This window comes from Lathyrus oleraceus, chromosome 4, assembly GCF_024323335.1.
Source record: "Lathyrus oleraceus cultivar Zhongwan6 chromosome 4, CAAS_Psat_ZW6_1.0, whole genome shotgun sequence".
In the NCBI taxonomy this organism is placed as follows: domain Eukaryota; kingdom Viridiplantae; phylum Streptophyta; class Magnoliopsida; order Fabales; family Fabaceae; genus Lathyrus; species Lathyrus oleraceus.
Window position 1 is genome coordinate 182,293,800 of NC_066582.1, and position 9,426 is coordinate 182,303,225.

Consider the following 9,426-nt stretch of genomic DNA (forward strand, 5'->3'; position numbering starts at 1 on the left):
AGCCATCTTAACCTTCCTTTGCACTCATAATCAACCCACCTACCCATCCCTAACCTTAGAATTCTTAAGTTCATACGACTACACCACTCCCGCCGGTGAAGACGAATTTCTAACCGGTACCGCAGCCTTCCGGATGTTCAACACCGAGTACTCCTTAACCCAAAACCAATTGAGTACCATGCTACAATTTCCCACAGAAGGTCTGCTGCACGCCAGAATCCCTCCAACCTCAAACTGGAACACAGTTGGCGTTTTTGGCCTTTTTAAGAAAATTTCCGGTATAGATACCTACAACTGGGAAGAGCTCCTTCTCTCCCATATACATAACCCCACTATCCGGTACTTTATCCGCATTTTGCAAAACACAATTTTTGGAAGGCCAAACAACAGCAAGGTCAACTCAAAGGAACTATTTTTCCTCCAGTGCGTCTTCGAACCAGATACTCAGGTAAACGCCGCCTCCTTTCTCTTTCATCATATCCGCACCTTATGTGCTAGAGGCAGGCAACCTTTTATAATTGGTGGATTAATCACCACCATAGCACTTGGCCTAAACCTAGGGGATAAACTCCAAACTTTAGAATCCCTACCTCACCTATCTATGGATATCAGCTACTGTCGATCCAGCCGCTTGATTAAGAAGAGAGTAGGCGGAGGATATTATCTTATGGTGAACAACCAGGCAGTCCCAAGCGTGGTTCTACCAAATACTGCCCTCACTGATGTCACAAACCCCGACCGCCACCTCTACGATCTAAACGCTCCTGAAACCACCGAGCCTTCACAAACAAACCCGCAAACAGATGAGTTTGAAGAAATGGAACAAGGTGATCATCCGCCTACACAACAGTCAGTCCCGCTCAACCCTTCCAGTACTGCAACCGGCCCATCCTCCCAACGTCGTCGACGAAGAAGGCCTGCAACCAACGACGACATTATGGATGCTATCGATGGTATGCAGGCACAGAATGTCGAAATGCTGCAGATGATGCGTCAAATGCAACAGCAACAGGATGCTAGGAATGCCATAACCGACCAGCGGTTTACTGAGTTGTTCAGCAGGTTCGACAACTTAGACTTACGTCAGAGATCACCAGGTCCAAGAACCAGAGGCGGAAGACAACCTTAGTTGTAGTTTCTTTTTCCTTTCCATATTGTATTTCATTTCCTTAAAACATTGGGGACAATGTTTAATTTAAGTATGGGGGGGAAAACTTGTTACTTCCATTTCCATTTTTCAAGTATGTTACCTTCCCTTTCATTGTTATTTCCCTTTCTTATTATCTGAAAAAAAAAAAAAAAATTTAATATAGATTTATTTTAAGTTAAGTCCCTAATGTGAAAAATTTCTATTATCTATTCCCCTCAATTTTCTTGAGCCATAACAAAAAATTTTAACACACCCAATAAGTATAAAGGTTGCTTACTTTATAAAACTTGAGTGAAATCAAGACAAAAAAATCATTACCATAACAACGCTCTGAGAACCTCAACATGCTAGATCAGGATAAGTACCTATTATACCGATTCCTCGAACTTTTAGTTTTATAATAACCCCGAGTAGTTTATACGAGAAGTCAGCACCATCTTAATAGCAAACTACGTGGAGAGCCGATGAATATAAGTGAATGATCCCCAAAGTAACATAAAATATATGAATATATCAGGAAATGCACTGATTAAATTAGGTGATCCTTACCAGATCATTTAATCTAAAGGCTGCAGATCATGCAAAAACACAATATGAAAAATCCATTATGAGTTGGTTCAGTAGGTATCTGGTACTGAACTAGGTAGGGCGGACTACGGTTCGATCCCCCACAATTTGCAATGGACTGAATAACGAAGTTATCCGACTTATGTACCAGAACTTCTAGCTAAAAGCGGATCATAATCACTAACCGGTTACTCCACTATGTGCGCGAAAAAGATAAAGGGCTTAATGTGATTTCGCTAGAATGAAAGCGGGTGAAATAAAAGTAAAGGAACTAGGATAGCTATAATGGCATTACTTGAACTGATTTGCATAAGGTAGGGTTATCTAAGTTGTAACGGTAGTTGTTGATGCCAAGATTAAACTCAAGCTGCTTCTAAACAAAATCCACTTGCAACCTATTACGAATTGATGTGTGTTTTGAAACTTCGCCTGGCTAAATTTTTGAAAACGATTTCTATGCTGAATTTTGCTTGAGGACAAGCAAAGATCTAAGTATGGGGGAGTTTATTACACGAAATTATATCATATTTTAGGACTTAATTCCATTAAATTCTATGACTATTTATTTCGGTTTACTGCATTTTATGAGATATTACGTGGTATTTTCTTCCTATTTGTCTCAGGTAGTCTATTTTGAAGAACAAGTGAAAATGGAAGAAAAGGAGGTGCAAAAAGGAGAGAAAAGGAACCAAATGCCAAAGCCCAGCCCAAAGCGCACAAGTCACCAATGCTGTGCCTGTGACGGACGTCACAGGGTGTGTGACGAGCGTCACGCAAAACAACCTTGTGACGGACGTCACACATGGTGTGACGAGCGTCACACCGTTCCACTACTTTTTTGGCGCAAGTAACGCCCTCAGAAGACTTGAAGAAGAGACGTTGAGGAGTTTGTGTCCTATATCCACGCCGTGCATTTAGCCACGTTGAAGAACTTGGGAAACGGAAAGCAGTTACCAGCACCAATATAAATAGCTATCTCAAAAACCTAAAAGGGTTCCTCGGTTTTTCCACGCTCACATTGCCGAAGCTTTGCCAATTTTCTTTCTTTTTACGCCTTTTGCTTATTTTTCTTTTCCAGCACTTAACATTGTTTATTTTATTTCTTTTGCAAGTTCTACATTCTTTTTCCCTTGCAATTTACCTTTCCCTTTTTAGCATTTAGATATTTTTCGCATAATAGTTTCTACACCGGAAACTATTGTGCAACTTTTTATCGGATCTAACCTTACGTTAGATTCTAGTTTTATTTCCTTGGCTTAATTTATTGTTTAATTGAAGAATCGAAGAACAAATCCTACCGGCTTGTGGTGGAGTGTTCAAGACTATTGTATTACGCATTCAGGTTCTTTAATCATTATTTAATATTTTGTTTTATTATTTATCTATATTATCTGCTTGGAATGAGTCTGTTTATGCATGATATGTATTCTTGTTTATTTAGCATGTCTGGCTAATTCGCCTAGATATCGGTATGTAAAGTAAGCAGAATAAGGGATCAAGACTGAGTCGGTCTATTTAAACTTAAAATTGAAATCAATCTTTTTACGGTCTCAACTTACAGGTTTAATAACAAGATTTTTTACAAAAGTAAAGGACATATAGAAGTTAAAATCAATAGAGCGAGAGTTTGAGGTTTTAACTGGACAGTGTAAGTTAGGCATTAATTCTAGATCAGGGCGAGAGCAAGTTTTAGAGTTAATTAAATTCTGACCTTTTCCAAAAAGTATTTTTAAAGATTGAATGTGAGGACGAGAGTTAAGCATTTGGATTTAATTGTATAACCTAAGTCAACAGAGCGAGAGTTTGAGATAAGGGTGTTTAAAACGGTCAGTGTTTTCTTAAAAAGAGTTTCTGCAACTTTATTGCTTTCAAAATATGGTTTTTGACTTAATTATAAGTGACAGCTACATTAATATAAGATCATGGTTTATTCAACAGAGCGAGAGTTTGAGATAAAACCTTTAACCAATAAAGTTAACTGAAACGATTTATTTTAAAACCAAGAAACCGACAAAGACTTGATTCCCTAGTTTTGACGAACTACATACCGATATCCGTTTTATTAATATTTAATCTAGATCTTAGTTTAGCTTTTAGTTTTTTCCCCAAACAATCAAACATTTTTCACCTTAGCTTTACGTAGTAACCTTAGATAACGGTATATCGATTCATAAGTCCCTGTGGGATCGATATCTTTTAAAACTACGCGATAGAACTGTGCACTTGCAGTTTGTATCCCATTCTCGACTCTCACAGTCGAGCGATCAGTACGACAGATGCGTAGGGGTGCTAATACCTTCCGCTCGCATAACCGACTCCCGATCCCATTCTCTTTGGTCGCGAGACCATGTCTTTTCCAGGTTTACTTCGAGCGTTTCCTTTCCCTCTTTTGGGATAAATAACGCACGATGGCGGCTCTGTTGTTTCGTTTTCCCGCCGGTTTTTCGCGTAATGTGACAGCTGATTACATTGATTGGGTCAAGAAGAGAGTGGAGACTTTGTTGTTGCCCTATGATAGGATGGAGTCATTGCAAGAGCAACCACCTTTGATCCTTGATGAGAGTGTGCCTGCTGAGCAGTACAAGCAAGCCTTGATGGAGAATCGTCGGTTGAAAGAGAAGGAACAAGATACCCAGATGGAGCTTTACAAAGCCAAAGCTGATAAGTTGAACTTAGCTCATCAACTCAAAGGCATGCAGGGTGAAGATGCTAGTAGATTGAAGAGCAAGAAGAGGTCCTATGAAGAGATGGAGACCCTGTTGAATCCAGAACACCGGGAGTGCTTGAGGTTGCAGAGAGTTAAAGCTAGTTATCAGAAGAAGATAAGAGACCTGGAAAAGCAGCTTAGAGACAAAGACATCCAGTTGAAGAAGGAGGTAGACTTGAGACGTGCATCAGAGAGTCAGCTTGGAGGAGAAGTTGTGGAGCTCAGAAGACAACTGACGGAGAAGATCACCCCTCTGCCAGAATGTTCAGAATGTGACATGTTGATAGACTAGTGCCAGTATCTGAAGACGCTCATTCCTGTAGGGCATCTTTCCTAGTTTGTATCTGTTGTTTATGTTGAGAATCACCTTCAGGCTTGTTGGATGGGATTTATAGTTGTACTCTGATCATTTGAATCTTTGTTTGAATATTGTTGTATGATCCTTGTACTCACATCTATAGATGAGGTTGTTGATGTTTCACCTTGTGTTCATTATCCTGTGTAGTCTGCTTCTGTGTTGTTCATTATTGCAGGTTGCCATTTCTTGAAAGATGAATTAGGCTCTTGAATGCCTGAGAAATGAACATATTATGTGCATCATACGCATCATTAGCATCATACACATATCATTTTTCATTACAGGTGTTCTTGACCGAGACTTCTCACTCTGGTTCCTGTGTCAGGCAGGATTGCTGATCAACATCCGCATCGCTACTCTACGAGGTTGAATCAACAGAGGAATATGGATCAAGTGCAAGCTGAATTAGCAGAGATGAGGGCTAACATGGTCCAGTTCATGCATATGATGCAAGGGGTTGCGCAAGGTCAAAAAAAACTTCGAGCCCTAGTCCAGAGATAAGAAGCTGCAATTCCACCAGTCAACCATGCTTTGCCAGAGGGAGGCCCAATCAATGACCCTGCTACTGCTGCTGTTCCCATCAACAACTATGTCGTGGGATGATGACTTGAGGGGTATCAGAATCAACGGTCAACCTATTGCTCCAGAGACTGCTAATGCCAGAGCGACTCGTGCTCCAGTTCGCCATCCTGCTCCGTTGGTTGATAGGCAGGAAGACATGTTCACTCTCCTCAGTGAGGATGATGAAGTCGTGGGAAGAACTGACGAAAGAGATAGAAGGGTTGATGCCCTAGCTGAGAAGATCAAAGCCATGGAGTTTCAGAACTCTTTGGGGTTTGATGTTACAAATATGGGGTTGGTGGAAGGATTGAGGATTCCTTATAAGTTCAAGGCGCCTTCTTTTGATAAATACAACGGTACTTCTTGTCCTCGCACTCATGTGCAGGCCTATTTCAGAAAGATCTCTGCCTACACAGATGATGAGAAGATGTGGATGTATTTCTTCCAGGATAACTTGTCTGGAGCTTCCTTGGATTGGTACATGGAGCTGAAAAGAGAATCTATCAGAAGTTGGAGAGATCTGGGTGAAGCCTTTTTGAGGCAGTACAAGCACAATATGGACATGGCGCCGAGCCGGACCCAGTTGCAGAGTCTATGTCAAAAATCTGAAGAAAGTTTCAAAGAGTACGCCCAGAGATGGCGTGAATTAGCTGCAAGGGTGCAACCTCTGATGTTGGAAAAGGAGTTGACCGATATGTTTATCGGAACCTTACAAGGAGTGTTTATGGACCGGATGGGGAGTTGCCCATTCGGTAGTTTCTCTGATGTAGTGATCTGTGGGGAGAGGACAAAGAGCCTTATCAAAGCTGGAAAGATTCAGGATGCTGGTTCCTCATCTTCAAAGAAGCCATTTGCTGGGGCACCCCGTAGGAGGGAGGGTGAGACCAACGTTGTGCAACATAGAAGAAGTGTGAACAGAGGGCAATATCGTCAGGTTGCTGCAGTAACTATCCCAACACCTCAACCACGACAACAGCAACAACAAAGAGCACCATCACAACAACAACAACAACAGCAACGTCAGTTTCAGCCGAGACAGAGAATGCCGGATCGATGTTTCGACCCGTTGCCTATGACATATGCTGAGTTGCTGCCCTTATTGCTCAGATTGGGGTTTGTTGAGTTACGCACTATGGGTCCGGTGACGAAGATACCACCTGGGTATGATGCCAACGTTCGATGTGACTTCCATTCTGGTGCGCCGGGGCACCATATAGAAAATTGTCGAGCTTTTCATCATAAGGTCTAGGACTTAATTGACGCCAAAACAATCAATTTTGCTCCTGTGCCTAATGTTGTGAACAATCCTATGCCTCAGCATAGTGCGCATAGGGTGAACAATGTGGAAGATGGGGAAGATGAAGATTTGGTGGTTAATGTTGAAGATGTTCAGACCTCGCTGTTGGTCGTAAAGGATCGTCTGTTGGATGGGAGAGTGTACCTGGGCTGTGATCAGGGCTGTTTAGACTGTGCAGTTTCAGTGAATGGTTGTATGCAATTGAAGACCGGTATCCAGGGTTTGATTGACGAGGGTTGTCTGCAGTTTAGTCGGGCCGTGAAAGATCGTGGGGTGGTGTCAACTGTCACCATTTATTTCAAACCGTCCGAGGGACGTGGCCAGAAAACTGTCAATGCACCAGCAACCGTTGGTACTCCTGTTACTATTTCTGCTCCAGTAACTGTCAGTGCTCCCACTACTATTGTTGTTTCCGGTAGAAGGGCTGTTGATAACAGTAGGGTTGTGCCGTGGAAATATGATAATGCCTACCGCAACAACAGAAGATCAGAAAGTCAGATCCGACCAGTTAATCAGTCTCTAGTGACTATTGGTTTGCCAAGTAGAGTTCCTGCAACTGTTGGTCCGGTGGTGGACAATGTAGGAGGACCAGGAGGGTTTACAAGGAGTGGTCGTCTGTTCGCTCCACAACCTTTGAGAGACAACAATGTTGAGGCTCTCGCCAAAGCAAAGGGTAAACAGGCTGTGGTTGATGAAGAACCTGTTCAGAAGGAGGCGCCTGAGGGCTCGTTTGAGAAAGATATGGAGGAGTTCATGAAAATAATTAAGATGAGTGATTACAAGATTGTAGATCAGCTGAATCAAGCTCCATCCAAAATCTCTATTCTGTCCTTGTTGTTGTGCTCTGAGTCACACCGTAATGCCTTGCTGAAAATGTTAAATCTGGCTTACGTGCCTCAAGCGATCTCGGTCAACCAGTTGGAGGGTGTGATTGCCAATGTCAGTACCAGGCATGGTTTGGGGTTCACAGACTTGGATCTGACACCTGAAGGTCGCAACCATAATAAAGCCCTGCATATCACCATGGAGTGTAAAGGCGCAGTGTTGTCACATGTGTTGGTGGACACTGGCTCGTCTTTGAATGTGTTGCCCAAGAAGACCTTGAGCAAGATTGATGTTGAAGGGGTTATCCTCACTCCCAGTGATCTCATTGTTCGTGCTTTTGAAGATTCCAAACGGTCTGTTTTTGGTGAAGTCACATTGCCTGTGAAGATTGGCCCGGAGGTGTTCAGTATTGTCTTCTATGTGATGGATATTCAGCTAGCATATAGTTGCTTATTGGGGCGTCCCTGGATACATGGGGCTGGGGCAGTTTCGTCAACTCTCCATCAGAAGCTGAAGTATGTTTGGAACGGTCAGATTGTAACAGTGTGCGGCGAGGAGGACATTCTGGTGAGTCATTTATCCTCTTTCAAGTACGTGGAGGTGGATGGCGAGATCCACGAAACTCTATGCCAAGCATTTGAGACCGTTGTTATTGAGAGAGTGGCTTTCGCTGAGCAGAAGAAGCCAAGTGCCTCAATTGCATCCTACAAGCAGGCTATGAAGGTTGTCAACTCGGGCAATGCAGAAGGCTGGGGCAAGATGGTGGACCTTCCCGTGAAAGAAGATAAATTCGGTATTGGTTATGAACCTCTGCAGGCAGAGCAGGGTGAGCAGAAAGGGCCGAGTACCTTCACCAGCGCTGGGCTGATGAATCATGGTGACGTCTTTGCAACCGGTAGTGAAGACTGTGACAGTGATTGTGATCTGAACAACTGGGTTCGCCCGTGTGCACCAGGGGAGTCGATCAACAATTGGACAGCTGAAGAAATGGTCCAAGTTACTCTTTAAACAGAGTAATTTTCTTTTGTTTTTCATTTTGCACAAAACCCTACGTTCTGCCCAAGGCGTAGTGGTTCATTATAGGGCCTCATCATGTTTTTTCAATGATATCATCAATAAAGGACGTTTTGCAAACAATTTTGTGATCCCTGTCTTTCTGTTTTTGTCTTTCATTTTTCAAAACAATAAAAATGGCAATGTTTTTTTGTTTTTTGTGACTTTCTTGAACTCTTTTTTCTAAAATAAAGCATTAAACATGCAGAATTGATCTTACGGACTCCACTATAAATAGTTCTGTTATGGCTCAGTATGATTTCAATAATCCCATCTACCAAGCTGAAGAGGAGAGTGAGGAAGACTGTGAACTCCCTAAGGAACTGGTCAGATTGTTGAAGCAGGAGGAAAGGGTCATCCAACCTCATCAGGAGGAGTTGGAGATTATTAATCTTGGTACTGAGGACGCCAGAAGAGAGATCAAGATCGGGGCTGCTTTGAAGGAAGATGTCAAGAGAAGGTTGATTGAGATGTTGAGAGAATATGTGGAGATATTCGCCTGGTCGTATCAAGATATGCCTGGGTTGGATACCGATATTGTGGTGCATAGACTACCTCTCAGAGAAGATTGTCCTTCAGTCAAGCAGAAGCTTCGTAGAACTAGTCCTGATATGGCGGTTAAGATCAAGGAAGAAGTTCAGAAGCAGTTGGATGCAGGTTTTCTGTCAGTGACTACTTATCCCCCGTGGGTGGCCAACATCGTCCCCGTGCCGAAGAGGGATGGCAAAGTCAGGATGTGTGTCGATTACCGGGATTTGGACAGAGCGAGTCCGAAAGATAACTTCCCATTACCTCACATCGATGTATTGGTTAATAATACTGCTCAATCCTCGGTTTTCTCTTTCATGGACGGATTTTCTGGTTATAATCAGATCAAGATGGCGCCAGAGGACATGGAAAAGACGACA